We start from the raw sequence: 22,957 nt of genomic DNA on the forward strand, positions 1-22,957 counted from the left end.
ATTGGATAGAATCAGAAAGAAGATTAAGGATTGTCTAATGACTGAAGGGAAGCGTTTGGGTGGAATAAGAAAATGCTAGGAAAATCTGCGTCTAAAATTCGTAAGTGAGTTGATTAGTTTGGATGCAGAATGACAAACTACTGAATGATAAAGAAAAAACTAATTTGAGTTAGAAATTAGAGGATTGAAATCACTAGTCAAATTCACGCAAAACCAACAACCGATGCAAGCAATCATTGTTTATTTAGTTCGATTTGCCGTTTCAAGAAGGTGATTGAAGATAAATTATATCAATTTGGTAAAATAAATCGAAATCGATTTAGAGAAAAAAGATTACGCGGCTGGCACGATTCAATTTACGTAGTGTAGGATATGATTGTGTACGTGTGTGATTAAGGTTATTCAAATAGAAGCATTATTGGATTTTAAATTTTATTATATTATAAGAACTGCTTGTTATACTGATATGCTGTCTTCAGCCAAACTGTACAACATTACCGTATCTACCTCAACATATAAAGACACTAACTATTCTAATTTTTAATTTTATCATCGCTAAATTTTGACAGGTGATATAAGTTGTTAGAAGTATTATGAAGAATATGAACATTATGATTTCAATTTTTCTCCCGAACAGTTATTTTTCAACCACGCAGTGAAAGAAGTAGCGTGGAACAATAAATATTGCCTCTGAGAGGTAAGCATTTTAATAGACTGATTTATTCTTGAAAGTTTTTCAGAATTTTTGAAAACGTCAAAATCAGTTACAATATGGAATGAGAAGTCTGAAGCTGGCGTTGCAAATGAAAAATCTTCAGGCCGGATGTTATCACCCTAACTAGAACTAGGCAATAAAAATTATTAACTAACTAATAATTTGTTTTCAAGTTGTCGCTTTCGAAGTGACGCTACTTTTATTCTTTTGGTTGTAATAGAAAAAATTAATTTCATGTTTTAATGAATAAATGCTTCCAGATGGGAAATAATACTGTTCAAGCAAAGCACTTGATAAGTACATATTACCAAACATCGGTGTCAGCTAATTCAACCGTAAAATATTGATTTGTTCAATTTCATCGTGACAAGTTGGATTTCGAAATGGCGTGTGGAATCAATTTCTGGCCTCTGTCCATCTGTTTTAAAACGGAAATACCCATATTAGGTGGTATTCATTCATTTTTGGCTGTTTTTCGAGAAACCAGAATGAGAAATGGTATCTGAGATCAATTTTTAGTATCTGTGCATCGTCATGATTACGGAAATACCATATTCGGTCACTTTCGGCTCTTTTCCAGACACCGGAAGTCGCCATTTTGAATTTCAACATGACATGTGAAATTGATTTCTGGTTTCTTGGATAGACCCATACTGGGTGGCATTCGGCCATTTTATGATGTTCTTCAGAGAACCGGAAGACGCTATCTTGGGTTTCAAAAGAGCATGTGAAGTTCATTTGTGGCCTCAGAGCGTCATTCTGGTACCGAAAATAACCATTTTGGGTTGAAATCGGTCTTTTTGGGCTGTTTTCCAGAAACCGTAAGCACTCATCTTCATTCAAAATGGTGTCTGAGGTCGATTTTTGGCAACATCACGATTACGGAAACACCTATTTTTGATGGTATTAGACCAGTTTCGGCTATTTTCCGGACATCGGAAGTCACCATCTCAGAATTAAAAATGGTATATGAGGTTGATCTTTGGTGCCTATGCATCGTCACGATTACAGAAACACGCTTATTGGGTGGTCACTATCGGCTGATTTCTAAAAAGCGAAAGTCGCCATCTTAAAATTAAAAATGATGTCTGGGGTCGAATTTTTACTTCTGTGCACCATTCTGGTTCCGAAAGTATCCATATTGCGTGGTAATTGGTAATTTTGGGTTGTTCTCCAGAAACACACTGGAATAGCCATATTGTGTTGTATTTGGTCGCTTTTAGCTGTTTTTCAGAAACCGGAAGTCGCCATTTTGGAATTCAAAACTGTATCTGTGGTCGATTTTTGGCTTCTTTGCATCATGATTATTGCAGAAATACCCATATTCGGTGGCATTTAATCACTTTCGGCTGTTTTACAGCCCCCCTCTCTTTCCAAAGCAGGCACCCAAACATTTTTCACCCCTAAAAATCTTCTCATGTCTCATGGTTTTGTTTGCTTGATTAGTTCATGAGTTGAGCACAAATTTGTGTTTTATTCGTATGAAAAAATGGAGGGGTGTCGAACCACCAGGAAAATATTTTATGCTCCCAAAAAATTTCACATGCCAAGTTTGGTTTCATTTGCTTGATTAATTCTTAGGGTGGGGAATCGTTATATGGAAAAAAACGAAACTTGATAGCAGAAGACCAGAACCAAGTTTTTTTTTTGTTCTTTTTCGGGCCCCTAACAATCCTGAATTTATCGGAAGTCGATTGGTTTTATCTCCGCTTGGCGCATTGCATTTCAAATTTATATGGAGATTTGTATGGAAAAATCAACTTTTTCATGACTTCAAATGGTAGGTTTTTTGATGCCCAACAACTTGGCCGAAGACACTAAAGAGCTAGGGTGTGCCAAAAAAATACTAGAGCTGTTCAAAGTTGAGTATGTCGAAATTTATGTTGCAAATCATTTTTTCTGCCAACACTGCCAGTGTACCGGCGTCAGTCAGATTTCCATCAGAAGTATCCTCTGAAACACGTTGTAGATTCTATTTACGCCTATAATATTGACCTAAATTTGTTTGCTTGGTCCAGCCGAGTGTATAAACACGTTACGACAGATTACTTCTGTAGGAATCCTACTGGCGCCGGTACATTGGTAATGTTGGCAGGAAACAAGATTTTCTGCATTTAAATCGATATTCTCAACTTTGAACAGCTATAGCTCTTCTCAGGGACATCTTAGCTCTTCAGTATCTTCTGCTTTTGTTAAGCATCTGAAATACTATACTTTAACATAATGTAGTGCATTATTAGATCATTATTGAGCTCTTGAGAAAGGTAAAAGCAAAAAAGTAGGTTTTCCCATATGAATTTTCATACAAATTTGAAATGCAATGCGCCAAACGGAGACAAAACCAATCGACCTCAGGTAAGTTTAGGGTTGTTTGGGACCCCAAAAGGAACCAAAAAAACTTGGTTCTGGAAAATCGATCATTTTTCCCCACCCTATTAATTCTGGAGTCATGCAAATATTTGTGTTTCATTCGTATAGAAGTCCCCGTGCCAGAGAAGGTAGGGGTGTCGAACCACGATAAAAACATTTCGTACCCCAAAAAACCTTCACATGTCAAATTTGGTTCCATATACTTGGTTATTTTATGAGTTAGGCAGAAATTTGTGTTGCTTTGTATGGGAGCCTCCCCTTCTAGGAATGGAAGAGATATTTCTTGCTCTCGTGAACCACCACACGCCAAATTTGGTTCTGTTTGCTTGAATAAATCTCGAGTTATACTGATATTTTTGTTTTGTTTGTATGGGAGCTCTTTCTTCCAGAGCAGAGAAGGGTGTCAAACTACTACAGAAATATTGCTTGCCTCTTAATACATTGACGTGCTATGTTTGGCTTCATTTGCTCGATAGATCTCAAGTTAGGCAAAAATTTGTGTTTCATTTGTTTGTGGGCCCTCCTTTCAAAAAAAGGGAGAGGTCTTAAGCTATCCTCCCCGGCCCCAAAAAACCCTACATACAAATTTGCATGTTGATTGGTTCAGTAGTTTCTATGTCTATATGGATCAGACAGACAGACAGACAGAACTTCATTTTTATATGTACAGATTTTTCAATTATTTTTTACATATACTTCAGCATAGTTGATGTGAAACTAATTTGTCTGAACGCTTTTGATGGATTTCGCGCAAAGTGAACCCGCGGTTGGCAGCACCCTCTCCGAATTGGTTGAAACTTTTTGGGGTGTGAAGACATCACCTAATCAAGCATCTCAGCATACTTACTTTTTCCAAAATTAGTCTAGATTGTCTTCTGAAAGGGGAAACTTTGTTTATCGATTTAAAAAAATGGTCATCACCGAATTGGCTAAAAAATTTTTTGATGAAAGACAACATTGTTGGCTACATTTCGTTCATAAATCGCAACTTGAGCATATTTAAGGAAAAAAGTTATTCTTTAAAATAAAAAATGAAAATGCAAACTAAAATCAAGGAATATTATTTTTTTTAGTGTAAAACACCTTGATAGAATGAAATTCTTGTTATGTTGTGTAAATGTGTAATGTCAATAAATTAGGTAATAGTAGAACCAGTGTTTGAGTGTTGTTTTTGACTCGTTTCGTTTCGTTGAAAAAATTGATAAGCTTATAACTCATGACTTCATTTACAAAAAACAGTCTTCATTTCCTAAGGACAGAAAAAATTCGTTAGCTGAAGGTAAAATTCTTGTGATTTTCGACTTTTCGGAAAATTACTCATTTGTTATCCAAAATGCAGCTCAGAGTTATCATTGGAATAATTCGCAAGCAACAATTCATCCATTTGAAATTTATTATAAGAGGGATGGTAAATTAGAAAATGTAAGTTTCATTGTAATATCAGAAGTTTTGACGCATGATACTGTGGCTGCCCAGTTATTCATATCAAAATTAATTGATTTCATGAAACAGGAAATTATTTTCTCAAAAATTATTTTTATGTCAAATGGAGCAGCTGCTCATTATAAAAACAAAAAATATTTGCGAGCCTGTGTGATTGCAACGCCCCCCCCCCCCTGCCCCCCTCTGGCTACGCCTATGGCAGTCAGGTCAGAATTCGGTGATCTGGTGATCCAGTAAATGCAACTTACAGACATTCTAAAAATACTAACTAAATCAGAATTCGTGAAACGGATCACTAAAAATCGCGATGGCTAATTTTTTCAAATAAGTATTAAAAACTTTGATAGTTTCACTCGGAAATTGATTTTACAATTATTATTGAATTTGAGTAAGTTTTCAAGTTGTTATTGTCATTTGAAATTTAGGTCAAAATTGTTTTTAAATAGACATAGCTTAAAAAATATTGCATCGAATTTGATGAAATTTTCACAGCAGATGCATTCTAAGTTATAGTTTAAACTACATAGAAAATATTTTTTGAAGAGAAAAATATTTTTTCAATAGTAACTATTTAAAACAATATGTTGAAAATCTATGTTCTGGGGCTGAAAAAAATTACAAGTTTTAAAATGTCTGTATGTTGCTTTTACTGGATCACCAGAATTATAATCAAAAACTATGTGTTTGAGGTCCGTTAAAAGTCCCTCATCTAAGACATGCAAGTTCAAAATTGCAAGATGTGAGGTCTAACACTTCATCCCGTTCAGCCGTGAGTTGCGGTTAGTCAGAGGGGAGAGTTCGCAATGATGCCGCTTTAGAGTCTACAAATAACAGGTATTTCTTTATCAACGCTTCAATAAAATTCACAATTCATAGTATCGTGTCTAAAGTGGACCTTACACTAAGCAAATATTTGCCTAAAATGACGGTCAACAATTGTTTGCCCGTGTATCAAAGTATTTGACTAAATTATTTGTTGAAAAATATTTGCCATCGTATTTGCTGAACAAAAAATTAGGCAAATATTTGATTCCTCTAATGTCGTTCTTTGCTAGTGAGGTCACAACCGAGCGAATATTTGCTTGATTTTTTTCTTTGTTCATACCGAAATTTGGTATGGGCAAACTGCAGCAAATGGATCTGAATGTGTCACTTCACCTGAAATGTTTTAATTCTACTTGATGAGAGTAGTCTTTGTAGTTATCAGTACACGTGAAACTGATATAATTTTACTTAAGTAAAGGTTTCTTGAATCGTTAAAAAATATTAAAACCAAATTTACAAGTCATGCTTCATTTAATTATTATTTAATTTCTTAATCGAACTTGATAATATAATTGCAGGGTCAAGTAATACGGTAAATTTAACCTATAATCGATGTTAATACATTGCAAATTGATTCGATTTTTCGAAAATGCGACTTAACATAAATATTTTGATTAAACTCAAAGTCAAAGGTTTCCTTCTTCCCCAGCAACAATACGGATTATGGCAAGCGCAATTATATAGTTCTTCGATGAAAATCGTTGAATGATGGAGAAACCTTTATGGTTCTTAACTAAAATCCCCATACAAAACGCTGCTTTTTAATCAGTGGAGATACAAACTCCAAAACGGTGAGAAAATTAACTGTTCATGTGCAACTTGCAACTTCAACCGTAGCATTTTCGTTTCACCCTGAAAGTTTGACCCAATCTCGCACCAGCACGCATTCAAACAGCCTTTTGATTCTCGTCATTTCCCATAGTAAATTGGCAAGCATGACCAGAAGGGCAAACTAAAAACACTTCCTTTTATTTGCGATGGGCAACTGTCACTCGGAACAAAATATATTAAATTGCAACGGTAGCCTTTTTTGAACCAAAAAAAAAAATTTTTTTTTCTAGTGGCAGATAAAATATCGTTGGGCAAGGGAAACTAGATTTGTTATATTTTCTACGAAGTTTATTTTCCGGAAATAATTCGCATCGTGTAGTAGCACAGCAAAGATATTAGCAAAAAAAAGAGCGAAGAGATTTTGATGTCATTCGAGCAAACAGAATTTTGAACAAATATTTGTTATAGTATAATAGCCTAACGAATATATTCACCCGAAGAAAAATTTTTCGCAAATAAACTACATACCAAATATTACAAATATTTGCCTCGTCTAATGTCTGCTTAAGAAAAAAACTCTAACATTTGGTTCACTTCTGGTTACGTTCTGGTAACGTAGGCCGTAAAAGTTCATGCTGGGTATGTGTATGTGTTTTTCAACACATCATAAATTTGAAAAAATAATGTTTACTTTTCATACTGAATTCACGGAAGCAATTTTATATTTAAGTGCTTCAACTCGGAACTCCCAACAAAATACACCAGATTCAGTGAAAAAGTTGGTGAAAAAACATTTCAACTGTAAATTTTTGTTTGAGCGAAGAATTAGCCGTGCTGCCAGATCCCCATTGTAATCGCATACATTTATTTTCTCGATGCTGCGGAGAACAAATGAAGAGTCAGAAAGACGACAATAAAGACATGTAAAATTTTCTTTGATTACGAGAATCTCATATGACGCACAAACATTTTTTTTTTATTGGAACCCTCATTTCCAGTTGAGCATTACATGCAATATTAAAATAAAAATACCATGCGTTCCCATCGCTACGTGAAGATGGAGGCGCATGGCGCCCGGTAAACTGTTGCGTAGTTTTGATTTACCGATAGTTACAAAAACCACTTCTAAATTTTTGCCTTCTATAATAATTCGACAATTTTTTTATAGACAGAATTTCACCAGTTAACAAATCAACAAAATCGGCTCCCATTGCGTCTTATTATTCTGAGCTAATAAAAATTTTATTACAAAAATTTGGTTTCTGGAGTCGTTCTCAGAAAGTGCAACCCCTTTAAACCACCCCAGGCAATCATTTCACTTAAACTTTCTTCTTGCTAGGGAAAAACTCGAATCACTTTGCGAGGAGAATCCTGCCAGTGAGTGACTGATGATAAATAGTCCGAGTGCAAACTCGCACAATATAGAAAGACAATAAGTACTATAAATATTGAATTGATCCAAAAACTGATTGCTTGCAGAAAGTTTTATGTTGGAACTGAAATAAATTGGTGGAAACACTTGATAGAGAGATAGAGAGAGAGGTGAAATAGAAGGTGTGTGTATAAAGGGAAAACGCTAGCACTCATATTGCTCCGCCGGAAGTGACGCGCACGGGGGATGTAACAGAATCAAACACGATATCGAAGCAAAGGTACAGACTTATATAGAGAATAAAATAAAGAGCGAAAATCGAGCGATACATATAAATATAAACAATAAAAAAAACGAAACATAAAGTGAAAACTTTTCTTACCGGGATGATTTTTTGCTTTTTTTGTACAGATGGGTGTTTTTTTTTTGGTAGTGGTGGTTGATGTTGGGATTATGTTTCTTTGAATTATGTATAAAGGAAGAGAAGGTAATCAGTTCGATGGAATTATTCGCCGTTTGAGTATATCCCGGATGTTCGGTTGCCGTACGTTGTGGCTCTTTTGCCAGCCTGAGAAACTGTGATGGACCAGCTTTTTAATGATAAAGGGATATGTTGGCCACTGGAATGATTACGCTTTGTGTCTGGCTTTAACCCGAGCTGCATTCACTGTTGAACGGAAGAAGGATGTTCGTACTTTTCTTCTTTCTACTGTTCAAAAGCGAATGGGTTTTGAGCTGGGGGTGTATGATCAGGTGCGTGTGTTTGTGTGCATGTGTGTGTATGTTACTGTGTATACAGGTTTGGGAGTGTGTTAGTTGCTCCATCACTGGGTGGTCATTCGTCATTCGAATCCGGGCTGGAGGGGGTGATTTCCGGGATTCCGGTTTGGTGGCCGCACATCGGTTTTCGGCAATGCCACACACACGCACACATGGTTTGGCGGATGAGCGGCGATCGGAGGGAAAATTGATGGTTGGTGCAAATTTCAGGATATTGGTCATGGTGATTGGCAGCAGATTTATTTTTATACATGTCTGTCTCTGGTCGTGCTTGGTTTAACACAGGGTATCTCACCTACGGATTGTTGCATTGGCTATGTACATAGTGAGTAGAGTAGCTTGTTGCCGTGCTGGAAAGGTATAGCAGGATCATTGTTATTGTTTGGGATATTTATTTATTGTTCTATAATTGGTGCTACTTGATGAATCGCCGGGCGGTGGGAGTGCAGCTGGAAATGAACTGTTGGTTGATATTTGGCAGGAGGCAAAAATTATAATTATGAGATACTGTTTTGTTTGGTTTGCTCATGATAATTAATAACACGCCACACGAGTTGCTTCTGTGAAAGTCAAACATTAAAATTATACTAAAATTGAAGATAATTGTTTTTAAGTTATGTATAAATAAAACTCCGAATTCCGTATAAAATAGGTTTTATATCCAAACCTGGGTTAAAATTCAGAATTTCACTTGGAAAATTGTTTTTGTTTTTTTTTTTTTGCTTTTACCAGTGATTGTTCTGAAAAACCGCAATGGAGACTGAGTGAGTTGAACACAATAATATCTATTGCATCCAAGTTCACTTGTATTCAATAAAATCGTCAAATTGTTCGCAAGAGAATCACTAGTGATTTAAAATTGTAGATCGAACAGTATCTGAGATAATAGTATCCAGCTATTTGCTTACCGAAGCAAATGAGTACCGTTAAAAAAAAATGAGATTCTTAGGTGATTTTGGGACGCTTATCCATGAAAATGTGTGTTTTTGGCGTTAAATTTCTTAAATTGAATTTTCTTTTTTCCAAATTAAGTCCTGTAATTTGGAAGTTAGCCTAAGCATTCTGCTTTTTGAATTATTTGTTCCACGTACGATCACCCATCCATTGTTGGTGGCAAACAGAGTCTATATATGGTAGAGAACACACCGGAAACAAGTGTCCGGTAATCAGTTCTGGTGCTCTAAACGTAAAAAATCGACCTAGAAACGCCATTCTCTATTTCAAATAATAAAATCGTTCAACCGGTTTCGATTGTATTTTTGTCACTGATTTGAAATCTGCTTTTCCGAGATCTGCTGTACCAACTTAAGTAGAATGCTTCATGCTATAAATAATCAACCTAACCTAGCAGCGTTAATCGGAAGTTCGAAAAGTGGTTTTTTTTTTGGTTCATTTCATTCAGCGACTTGCTCTCAGCAGCCGTCTCACTTTGCTGACGAAAATAGACAGTTCAACTCCAAACGCTGATATTGCGGTGTATTCGAAAAAAGTATCTGCTGGGATGAACCCATCAAAATTCGCTTTCTCCCTGTCGATTTTAAAGGCATTGACGTAGCCACCGGCCTCTACTTCTCTATCCCTTTTCGCTGCTGCTTCCGACACGCGGAAAATTACTTTATTTTGCGGTACACTTCCGCTGGGCCACCATCGTACTGGATTTTGCTGCTTCATTGCGAATTGTTACACTCAACAGTTTGCAGTGAAGGGAGCCGCGAAAGCCATAGACGGAAGGCAGGAAACAGATTCTATCCACATCCGCATCCGTTGGCAAAACAGAAGTAGACACCTGGCGGGGCGCATAGCCTCCCGGTGCATCCAATTAAAATGTTACGATTTGGTTAATCTGATCTCAGCGGCCGACTGTCTGCTCGTGACACTTGTAACTCATACTTGCTGTGTTTGGCTTTCTAGTTTTGACTGAACTGAATTGATTAGGAGCATCACCTTGCTACGGCTATTATTCAAATTTCGAACAAACGAAAAACCACCAAATTGCGGGTAAAACATTCCAGTGGTGCATTTAATTTTCCATGTCAAAAGAAGGATTAGGTACCATAATAATTTCAGACTTGCACGCGTACAAGTTCTGGCCTTCGCTGCTTCACACAGCTGCACGCGTCAGCTGTGGTTCGGCAGCAATGATCAGAACAGAATTAACCTAATTCTAATGGGGCCACAATGCGGTGTTCTACTTCGCCTGCGGGTGCCTCACCGTGCGCTTAGTCACCACCAGGTATTATCATGTGGTTGATAATTAATTGAAACTCGAACCGTATGGTTGCCTCATCCAAGCACGGCTAAGTCCCCAGGATTAATGTTCAGGCTTGGAGAACGATTATGATTGTTTGGATGGCTGTGATGAAACGGTGCTGCTCCGTTCCAACATTACACTACATAATCGGTCAGTTTTGCTATTTCGTCCTGAATGCTGATTATTCTAAATTTCCAATGTAGGACGCAGTAGAATTCCCCGTTCTGAATCGAACGCATGGCAGTGCCAGTAATATCAACGATGCTACAAGTATACGATGAGTGTGTAGAAAATATGCACATAAATATTTGCCTTTTTTGGACCGTACAATAAATCTGTCTCTATGGTAACTGTATAAAATTTTCGACTGGTGCCTAAGCTGAATTAGGTTCAATTTTCCCCTGTATAGGGTAAAATAAAAATATCATCACGCCTTTTTGATCAATTTATTGTCAAATGTTACCATATTTTCAATCTAAAATTTTCAACCACTTGACTAAATCGAGAAGCAAATAGATTTACCCTAAAAAATTGTAGAAATTTGACGATAATTTGGACAAATGAAAGAAATAAAATGAATATAGGTGCACCTAGCTGTTGAGATGAATAATAGAGCATTCACCTTATTTAATATCTATAGTCCATTCACTCTAAAGGAAGAATTCGAAAATCTATATTTAAATGGATGATGTCTTCAAGTTGGCTTTTTGGAGTTTGGTTTGGTCGCAATGTTGCTAAACATTTGGTTCTTAGTCGATGGTTCTTTTGTTTGCCCAAGACCATCCATCCAGTCTGAAAGCCTTTCTTCTTCCATCCAAATCTTCTCGATCGTGAATTGTATTGTGTAGCTCAAAGACAAAGAGTAAGTCTTCAGAAGCTCGACTAAAATTATTATTGTTGTTTTTAACCAGCGTTGGACTTACAACATTCTTAAGAAACTTTTAAATTTTTAATTTAAATTCTAATTTTCAAAGTTCATATTAAAACAGTGACACGAAATAGCATCGATCCCAGGCACCTTATCTATGCATGCTGCAATTTCTTCTGGTAAGTAAAGCAAAGCAAAGCCTTGGTGCTACATTCCGATTCGGAACTTGATCTTCTGTTTATTTATACACAGACTTGGCAGCCGACTGTTCAGTGTACAGGATAATAGCGGGGCTAGCGCTACGATCCTACTGACACTAACAGTCTTCTCTCGAGCAGAGACGCGAACCTACGACGACTGGTTTGATAGGCCAGCATCATACCTCGAGACCATCTGAGCGATTAATTATTTCTTCTGGTATCGACTCTATAGTTATGAGAACAGTTTCCAGTGCATCAGAGAAGTTCATCTACGAAGTGTTATCGAGGCAGCGTACACAAAAGAAAAAAAAAACAGTCTATTGAGAAACCATCACGCAAGTCTCGCAGCGCCAACAAATAAATTTGCTTTTCTTTTTTTTATGTTAACTTCAAAAATAAGAATTCAAATTAAAAATTTTAAAGTTTCTTAAGGATGCTGTAACTCGAGTTTTTCTCATAATACGTCTACGTAATAGATTTTTTACGGAGAAAATTTTTTCAGCAACACAATGCAATTGTCGAATGCACAATCAAAATATACTGATTATCCGAAAAATGCTATTTAATTTTTCAACTGCAAAAATAACATATCTGGCAACACTGCAGATCAATATTGTAATTTTTTTTTGAAAATTTTGAATAATTTTCTTCAAATTACATTGGGGCTTATTACGGATGTCACTTCACGGTGAGAACGAAGTGAAAAAATCTCACGGTGAAAATAGACGCGTGCAAACCAAATGGGAATCACTTTTACCGTGCCTATCACGGTTGTGATCTCACCGTGAAGTGACTCCCGTAATAAGCCCCATTATTTAGAGTTTCAATAATCAAGCCAGTTTCAGAGATTTTAGCGAAATAATAACAAGAAATGTTATAACTCGAGTTTTGCTTATTATACCCCGGGGTGATGTCTTTTCTATGTAATTTGAAATCAAAATACACTAAAGTCGCTTTTTACGCGGGGGATACGTGCTGCGTAAAAAAAACCGCGTAAATTCCGGAATCCGCGTAAAATAAACCGCGTAAAAAGCGACCTTAGTGTATACTCATTTGCGGAAAAATGCAAATTCATTTTTCAAATGCAAAAACAATATATTTGGCAACACTGTAACTCAAACACCTTCTATTTCCGTTTATTTTCGCATCCTCGTAAACTGCATACATTGTCCGCTTTACTAAACTTAAAAAAATGTAAGTCTTATGACAAAATATTAAATTAGTTCGTGAAGTAACTCAAAATTGATATTTTTTGGAATAATACACTGGTATTCTTCAAAATCCATGTACTAATTTATATCTAGACATAATACTTTTGAAGCTATAATTGAACGAAAACAAGACTTTTTGACGAAAAATTGCACCTTTTTCCTAAACGGGGAGGGTCTTACGAGGCGACGGGTGGACCGATCGGCCCTTAAATCAACCATTCCACGAAATTTGAGCCAAATGCGAGAAGGTCGCGTACATGAGGTGTGCACACCTGAGATAGAGTGACCTATATTGATATTAATTCTTGTTTAACATATTTCACTTCGCCTGTTATACTGCCGTTCTACGCATAGTTGTCCCATGTTACTTCTGATCGATTTTCGTTTCTTATCACCAATGAGTCTATTTTCATGTATATTTTTGAAAAACTTTTAAAAATAACTTCGTTTGTTCCGAAAACCTTGAAAACCCATACCAAGTCTGTTTGTCCCATCGATGATTTTCTACACATATACGTCCCATTAGATTTTTTCTATTCTAATTCATCCCACTAACCACTAATTCCCATATTTACAACTTGGGAAGTGCTGCAGAGCACTAAAGACATCCTAAAAATGTTTGGCTACATTACGGGTTTCAGAAAGTCGGTACCGAAAATCACTTTACTAAATTATTCAAATGCGATACGTTCATATCTTTGTTAGGGATACCTAAACCTTGTTTGCTGGTTTGTTATCTGAAAGCTTTTCCTTTTCGAGCATATAAGAAGATAAACGCTTGAGATTCATACTTATTGAAAGTTGTAAGAACTGTCTTTTGTGGGTAGCTAAAATGGTAAAAGCCCAACAACGTTCAAATATGATAGGAATGGACAATCTAAAAAACAATTTCTCTTTGTAATGCTAAGTCATCTGATACTTATTCAATTAACTAAACTTTCATCACATTAGCGTGAACCATTTCGTCATTTTCGTGAAAAATTAAACGGCCTTGTATCCCCAGTACGAACTTTGTATTGGGAAATATCGAATGCACGTGGTGGGACTAATATGCGTAGAAATTACCTATTGGAAGGCAAATTTCTCGGCATTATTGTCCCAGTGGGTGTTTTTATGGAAAAGAATGTAGAATCAAAAAACCTTCAACTAGATCAATTGAAAACAGTCTATTGCAAGGTAAAATTGGTTAGAAACCCATAATTGCATTTGACACATTGACGCAATGCGTGAAAGTATTGTAAAACTTTAACAACGTTTTTCCCGTTTGCATGATTTGGAACATGGAACGAATATGCGTAGAACGGCAGTATAACAGTTATAAGAGCTCCATTTGCTAACGTGTTCAGAACAAGAATGAGGTTGAATATTCTATACGCACTCTTTTGCATCGAGTTGAGCGTAGGTTTTTGTAACGTAGGAGGGGCGGCGCAGACTCGAAAATGAGAAACGAAACAAAACACCTTCGGTACTTCTAAGTGATTGTCATCAGCATTAGAAGAAAATTTGTGCTTTCCTGGTGCGATAATCACCCTGGTTCTTAGATTCACGTATTTACAGTAGTCTGTGTTCGTTCGAAAATCACTCAATTTTGCAGTGGAAATTCTTAAAATGAAGGTTATGTCTTGCTGCGAAAAACTTTTGTAAAAATGATTGTTGAGAAATTCATGAAAATTTCACATTAGTAACGGGTGTTAAAAAAAATGAGAATTTTTTCAATACCTTTTAGTAACTCAAATACAGAGCGTAAAATTTTCTTTCTCCAAGAAAATTGCTCTTTGGGCTCCCTAGAAACAGTAGGCTTGTTTGGTTTTGCTAGTTTGAATTTAGTCAAAGCAAAGATGGCGTTGAAACAGCACGTGCTCCGCGAACGCTTTGTACGGTTCTACGAAACGCATTTCCAGCAAGGAAAAAAGTTCACGGTGACACATTTCAAGGAAGAAAATGTACCTGTCAGTACGGTATATCGTATCCTGGGTTCCCTGAACGTAGAGCGGAAGGTCGGAAGTGGTCGTCCGGTGACGATGATGACGAAGCAGAGGAAGACATCGTTAAAGAAGCTGTTTGACAACAAGGACGCAACCAGCCTGCGTGACGCCGGTCGGAAATATGGCTGCTCTCACGTATTGCTCCAACGGACCCTCAATATGGAAGGAATCGTCCTCAGGAAGAAGACGAGGTCGCCGGAGTACACGGAGGAGCAGATTGAGACGGTTAAAACACAGTGTCGGTGGATGACCAAAAAATACCGCGGGACATCTTTCGTTCTGGACGACGAAAGCTATTTTCCGCTGTCCAAAACGCATTTTCCAGGAAATGATAATTATTACTCCAGCGACAAGTCATCCGCACCGCCTGAAGTGAAATACAAGTTTAAGCACAAGTTTGAAAAAAAGGTTATGTTGTACATCGCCATTTCCGACCGGGGCATTTCAAGCCGAGCGGTCTGGCAATCAACCAACAAATCTATCAAGAAGAGTGCCTCGATAAAATCCTGCTGCCGTTCCTGAACGAGCATCACGCGGATGGGAAGTACGTCTTCTGGCCAGACAAGGTGTCTTCCCATTACGCCAAGAAGATAATTTTTTTAAGGGGGGGGGGATTTGTTAGTAGCTTAAGTATTTATGATAAATATTAGTAAATAATGAGTCCAATCACAAATGGTGACTTCTCAACACTGTTAGTAATTAGTAATTTTAATTGTTGGGATTTGTTTGCTTTCGCTATTAGGACTTATCATTCGTAGGGATTCAAACCTACTTGTCAGAAAAGGGGAAGTAAACTTACAACTAACTTAATTGCTAACTTATTGGCTATGAAGAGAGCTTATCGTAGCAATTAAGGATTGCAACGATTTTTGTCGAAAATTGTTAGTAGTTTTATTTGTCATAGCTTCTAATGGTTCAACACCAGTAAGTCTATGTAATTCGAGTGTACCAAACCAAGGAGGACGCTTCAAAAACATTTTCAGAATTTTATTCTGAATCCTTCGGAGCGTTTTCTTCCTTGTTGAACAGCAACTTGACCAGCATTGCTGGTCTAAAAATTTGCTTGTAAATCAAAAGTTTGTTCTTCAAACAAAGTTTAGATTTCCTATTAATGAGAGAATATAAACATCTCGTATATTTGATGCACTTGGCTTGTATACTTTCAATGTGCTCTTTGAAAATAAGTTTTTTATCGTAAATTAGTCCCAAGTACTTAATCTTGTCAGACCAACTTAAAATAACCTCATTCATCTTGACAACGTGATATTTGTTTGGCCAGAGGAAGGAAGCCCTAGTCTTATGGGGAAAAAATATCATTTGAGTTTTAGAAGCATTGGGAGAGATTTTCCACTTTTGCAAGTAGGAAGAAAAAATATCTAAACTTTTCTGCAATCGACTGCATATGACACGAAGGCTTCTTACTTTTACGGAAATTCTTGTGTCATCGCAGAACAATGACTGTGTATCCTGGAGGCAAATCAGAAGATCTGAAGTGAATATGTTGTACAGGACTGGGCCCAAGACAGAACCTTGAGGCACACCTGCTCTGACAGAAAATCTATCAGACACTGTCGAATGCTTTTTCTATGTCTAAAAGAGCAGCTCCAGTGGAATAACCTTCAGATTTGTTTGCTCGTATCATATTAGTAACTCTGAGCAATTGATGAGTTGTGGAATGCGCATGGCGAAATCCAAACTGTTCATCTGCAAATTTCCGTTGATGTGTGACATCATCCTGTTAAGAATAATTCTCTCAAACAGTTTACTTATTTTTATTTAATTCTCGCTTATTTTCCGTCGGTCTAGTTCCGCCACTGTTGTGGCCAATCACCGACGCCCAGGGAGGCGACTCCACACCCAGGACCCTAACTCACGACCCGTTTATTAACGGACCGGCGCCAACGGCTTTACTTCCTCATGCGATGGAAGGCGTGATCCCAGAGATTTTTCGCCTCAGAAAATCTCCCGGTGTCGGCTAGGATTGAATCTAGACCAGTTGGGTTGGTTGTGAGTGGATCACGCCACCTCACAACCATCGACACCTATGTCGGCGGTGGGATTCGAACCCAGGCGTCGAGCGTGGTTGGCGGAGACGTTACCAACCACACTAGGCCCCCGCTAAACAGTTTACTTATTGAAGAAAGCAATCTGATTGGTCGATAACTTGAACTTCAGCTGGATTCTTATCCGGTTTTTAAATTGGAGTAATTTTTGCATTTTTCCACAATTTGAGAAAACATGCAATTTTGAAGCAGCAATTGAAAATTTTCACTAAAAATTCTATTGTGCTCTCAGGGAGATATTTGATTAGTATTTCAAAGATTCCATCGTCACCAGGTTCTTTCATATTTTTGAAATTTTTAATAATTGATTTAATCTCATTCAAGTTAGTTTCAATTATTTCTGCAGGTAAAAAATTCTGGAAAAAAATTAAATCAAATTGACGTGTGACTTCATTTTCAATTGGACTCACAAAATTCAAATTTAAGTTATGAACACTCTCAAACTGCTGAGCAAGTTTTTGAGCCTTTTGTTTATTCGATGCAAGAAAACGTTCACCATCTTTTAAAACTGGAATAGGCTTTGAAGGTTTCTTAAGAATCTTCGACAGCTTTCAAAAGGGTTTTGAATATGGTTTCAATTTTTTAACTTTAGTCTCAAAATTTTGATTTCTCAGAAGAGTAAATCTATGTTTAATATCTTTCTGTAAATCTATATAAATAGTTTTAAAAACAGGGTCACGAGAACGTTGATATTGACGTCTGCGAACATTTTTCAAACGAATTAGAAGTTGAAGATTTTCGTCAATTATTGGTGAATCAAATTTCACTTGAGCCTTTGTAACAGAATAATTTGTAACTTTGTAACAGAATAAAATTGGCATCAATAATTGCACACTTCAATGATTCTAAAGCGGAACTTCGTTTTTCAAATCAAGCTCATTATTGAAATTATTCTCAATATAAGTTTTGTATCTTTCCCAATTATTATCTTTATTATGCTCGTTATAATTGAAAACAGAGCTCATAGGGTTTAAAACTGAATCATGTGGTATAGAAAAAGTTATTGGAAGATGGTCAGAATCAAAGTCAGTATGTGTGATCAATTCACTACATACATGACTTTGATCTGTTAGCCCCAAATCAATTGTTGATGGATTTCTTACAGAAGAAAAACATGTAGAACTATTCGGAGACAAAATAGAATAGTGGTGCTTATTACGGGAGTCACTTCACGGTGAAATCAGAGTGAAGTAAATAAAGTCCTATTACGGGACTCACGTAAGTGAGAAAAACGTCGCTAAGTGACATCTGCCGCGGAATCTGGGTTATTATGAGTGTCATAAAAGTGAAGTGAGAACGGGAAAAGCAACGTTTCGCGTGGAATTATTTCACGACCATTTTGAACGGTGAAATGATTCCACGAAGATTCCATAAGTCTTAAAGTTGATTGATTTGTGATCTAATGGTAAAAATTGGATTTTTTCTTCAGTAACGAAACGAATCAGAATTTAATCAGCCTTAAAGTGGTCAAATTTTAATTTTTTTGCCCGATGAAAAAAATGCAACTAACTCAGGAAATTTTCGATACCGAAAAAAACATTTTTTTTTGATGCCGAATGTCTTAGAAAAGCAGAGCACGTCAAGATCTTGTGTTATCTAAAAAAACAATCTCATTTCACTTGTCCTATTCTCAATTTCACTTCACCGTCAATCTCACTCCGCGGAGGTGATTTTTGTCACCTCACTTGAGGTGGAATCGGCAAAAGGTCCAAAGAAGTAAAGTGAGCGTGAGAGTGAAATATATTTCACCGTGAAGTGACTCTCGTAATAAGCACCAGTATCCTGAGGAACAATCATTGAATAAAGTTTTGCCATTGGAATTGCTTTGAGATTTATTCCATGATCGATGTTTAGCATTAAAATCGCCGATTATAAAAAATTTCGAACGATTTCTGGTGAGTTTTAGTAAATCACCTTTAAAATAATTTTTGTGCTCGCGTGTGCATTGAAAAGGTAAATATGCTGCGGCAATAAATAAAATTCCAAGTTCAGTTTGAACTTCAATTCTCAAAGTTTCAATAACTTTCGTCTCAAGATGCTGAAGAGCACGATGTTTGATTCGGCGATGTATAACAATTACCACCGCCGGAACCCTGAATCCTATCATATCTATAAACCACGTAATTGGGATCATATTTCAATTTGATGTAAGGTTTCAAAAATGTTTCAGTAATAATTGCAATATGCACATTATTCACTGTTAAAAAATTAAAAAGCTCAATTAAAAAGCCTTCAATGAGCGAGCATTCCAATTTAAAATTTTGATTGGTTTATTTGAAATCATTGCTAGATTTTAAATTAGAAACAAATTGTAAAATTTGTACCTATTTGGATGGCTTCAAACATTGATTTTGCCTGCAACATGGCGTTCATGAGATCGAACATTGCCGTAATAGGCCCCAAGCAGTTGACATTAGAAAAAATATTTTCGGTAGTAATATTAGCTGGGGTAATAGGTGTACATTTATTTTCCACCGTGTTTTGCTTTCCTCCCATATTAACGGTCATTTTCGAACTACCAACATTAGGCGGTAGAATGTTCGAACTACCTGTAACCTGTGCATATGTTAAACGAGTATGCAAAAGAGTTGAGAAAGTGGGTGGTACTGGTACGCTTGGAGAATTTTGTTTTGAATTTTGTTTACCTTGCCTTGCCTTAACAATTGCTAAGCGGGCTGGGCATTGAAAAAAATTTGACATATGGTTGCCGTTACAATTCGCACAGCGAAAATTTTTACTCTCTTTTACAGGACATGTGTCCTTTATGTGAGAAGAGTCTCCACAAATGAGGCATTTTTGGTCCATGTTGCAGAACTTTGAACCATGGCCATAACGTTGGCAAATACGGCATTGGGTGATATGCTTTTCACCTCCGCCAAACTCCCTATAAACTTCCCACTTTACACGCACGTTATATAAAGCATGTGCTTTCTCAAAAAATTTTAAGTTATTAACCTCACTGCGGTTAAAATGAATTAAATAATTAACAAGGGAAATTCCAGTGCGCTGACTGTTTTCGCCTCGTGATTTTTGTTTCATTAGAATTACTTGGGTAGGGGCTATGCCAAGTAATTCTGTTAAAGTAAGTTTGATCTCATCAACGGTTTGGTGAGGCCTTTTAATACGACCTTCAACGACTTGGCGCTCTTAGTGTCATATGTAAAAGAATTATACATCTTTTCAGTTAAATACTGAATAAGACGATTCCAATCTTTCAATGTTTCGGCCAGTAAACGGCATTCACCTCTTCGGCCAATTTGATAAGTAACTTTGACGTCGGAGAGAAACGTAGAAAGTTCTCTTTTACAAAATATTAAATTCAGATGCAATAGTTACCACAATAGGTGGAACTTTCTCCTTTTTTACAGAAATTTCACTTTGAATAGTTTTATTTTCGAACATTTCAATTTCGCCGGTTTCTTGCTCAGGCAGAATATCATATAAATTTATACAAATATAAAAGAGATGCCTCTCTTTTCCTCCCCGTAGCGATGCGTGGTTTCTTTTTTCGTCCTGCCATTTCAGGTAATACGAAAAAAGTTCAAAACTAATATCAAATTGCAAGTATTGAGAAAGAAAGAAGTAGTCTTGAGAAAGACTGATGTAAGTTAACTTCCAGGTAATCTTTAAAATACACACTGACAAAACACAAACTTTGAAGCTATAGGCAGTCAAAGACCAGTCCACAAGCAACCGAAAACACGTCTGATCTGTCGAGCAGCTCAAGACGCACCGCCCCACATGATAAATTTGCTCGCTGCTCTGCCTTTCGGTAGCTGTTCCAGCAAAATATCCTGCAGCGTACGATTTTGTCTTTTGCTGCCGTATGCAGAATAATGGTAAGGTTTTCCGCAGTCCTGAAAATTGACTCGTATGCAGCTCTTGTTTCCTGATGTCGCGTACCTCTAACAGCTATACCCCACTCGCTACCGTGTGACGAACAAGAAAGAAGTTGAATTTTCTACACGCAACCTACGGTATAATATTTGTTTATTAACCTAAAAAAATCTAGTACGAGATGCCTGAGAAACATTAAAATGATTCACCAAACCACATGCAAATCATTTTGATGTTTATTACGCATCTCAAACATAATTTTTAATTGGGAATGTTAATTTTCGAGAGTCAAGACACCTAAGTTTTAAACTGAACCAAACCAAAAATGGCCGACTTACAGGTAGGGGTAAGCGGGGTAAGACCGCCCCCTTAAGCATTGCTGTTTATAGAAAAAAAAGTTGCGGCTCCAATTTCATTTTTTCTTCGCTAAGAGGTTCTTCTATTCAATACCCGCATTTAAAAAATAAGAACTGAAATATTTTTGTTTGTTTTCCAGCCTTTTTTTTAAATTTTAAAAATTCATTGAAAATGTGCAGATCTTTTTCATGCTGGGTAAACCCGCTCACCAGCGGGGTAAGATCGCCCACTATTTTTTGAGGATAACAAATATTTTTAGGGCCAAAGCGGTTGATTTTCGCGGTATAATGTCTTTGACAAAGTTGTAGATGGTATTTTTTTTTTCTATTTTAATAAAATATACACTGTGAAAAATCTGAAAAAAATAAGTTTTTTTCTAAGTTTTAACTTTTTTTGTTCTTTTGATTATTGTGGTTTCTTTTTGTGGTTTTCAAAATAAATAGATTTTCCAGAATTGGGGTTTTTCAAATTATTCAATTTATAATAAACCTGTCTTTAAGCTAAAAATAGAAACTCAGTAATCCTGTCTGTATGATTTTTTTTTGATGACTTATTATGTATGGAGTAATACTAATAATTATAAATTTTTTATTCATATTTTCTATTTTCTATTTTTTATTGTTTTTTTTTTTTATTTTGAGGAACAAAATTACCAACGATTCTATACATTAAACAAACCGCCCAAAAAATTCTTTGCAAAATTTGAGCTGTTAATATTTCTATTACTCCATGATATAACAACCATCAAATTTTAGCTTACCTTTTGCAGATTTTGCAGGCAAAAACATGATTTTTTTTTAAAATAAATTTAAAAAAAAAATTCATTCTATTTTTATATCTCTTCTTTGAATTTTTTTTACAGTGTATACTTTTTTGGGAAGTAAAAAAACTGCTATTTTCAACTCTGCTGGAGACGTCATATCGATCAAACAAAGCGTCCTGGCTCTGAAATTATTTTTGTTCATTAATACCATTTTTACACAAGTTTACTTTTTTCAAAAATTAGTCGCGTTAAAAAAATATTACTAGAAAAGCTTCAACCAAATCGAAAGTGGTCGATTAACATCGATGTCTTATGTGGCCTAAAATTGCTTTACTGATCCTGCATATATTCCCTTTGTAGTGTCGAGGCATTTGGGTTTTGAAGCAAAATAACAAGCAGTTGTACACGTGGCGGTTTTACCCCATGTATAGTGGGCGACGTTACCCCCAGTGGAACATTTTCATATTCCATCCAAAATTAAGTCAAAATTACAAGATCACTCACGGCCTTCGACATTTCCGAAAGAAGACAGATTCAGGCAAGCGGTTAAACGTTTATTCACGAATAAAACAATAAATTTTTAGACAGAAAAACCTTAAGTCCCGTTGCCGCAAAACAATAGCGCATTGACTGGTTGCCAGCTGAAAGGCTGTTTTTGATTATTCCTGTGACTGTTCGCGCACTATCAAAAAAGAAAGGGGTGCAAAATGTTATGTAATTATACTGTAATAGACATGTTAAAGAAATTTTTCAATTATTATATAACTTGGTGGTAAAACTACGGGGGCGGTCTTAACCCGCTGGGCGGTCTTACCCTGTTTACCCCTACCACTTTGAATTTTCAGAAGACACAAGACTTGGAAATAGATAATGCATTCCTTGTGAAAACGCTATTTTATGTTTGCTTTACCACAGCAAACATACAATAGCGTTTCTACAGGTGTCGCATTAACTATTACCGAGTCTTGTGCCTTCTAAAATTCGAGCTCGGAGTCGGCCATTTATTGCTAACATCGTTTCACCTTGATACTCGAGAACAAAAACAGCCGTTCCGAAAATTTTATCACTTAGATATCATGAAAATGTATAAAAAAAAATAGTTTTTAAATTTTTTCATATTTCTGAGCACAATTTTTCCGGCTGTTT

General features: G+C 36.4%; 1 protein-coding gene across 4 annotated transcripts in view; it reads right to left on the reverse strand.

Moving 5' to 3' along the window:
* LOC129722887 (poly(rC)-binding protein 3) overlaps positions 1–22,957 on the reverse strand; it is a 577,573-nt gene that overhangs the window by 18,037 nt on the left and 536,579 nt on the right. The window contains exon 13 of one of the 4 annotated variants that reach the window (XR_008727673.1): positions 7,879–8,626. The exons of the other annotated variants lie outside the window; for them this stretch is intronic. The gene's annotated coding sequence lies outside the window, so the exon portion shown is untranslated. The remainder of the gene's footprint in view (positions 1–7,878; positions 8,627–22,957) is intronic. 4 annotated transcript variants of the gene reach the window in all.

Source organism: Wyeomyia smithii, chromosome 2 (genome assembly GCF_029784165.1).
Source record: "Wyeomyia smithii strain HCP4-BCI-WySm-NY-G18 chromosome 2, ASM2978416v1, whole genome shotgun sequence".
Classification (NCBI taxonomy): Eukaryota; Metazoa; Arthropoda; class Insecta; order Diptera; family Culicidae; genus Wyeomyia; species Wyeomyia smithii.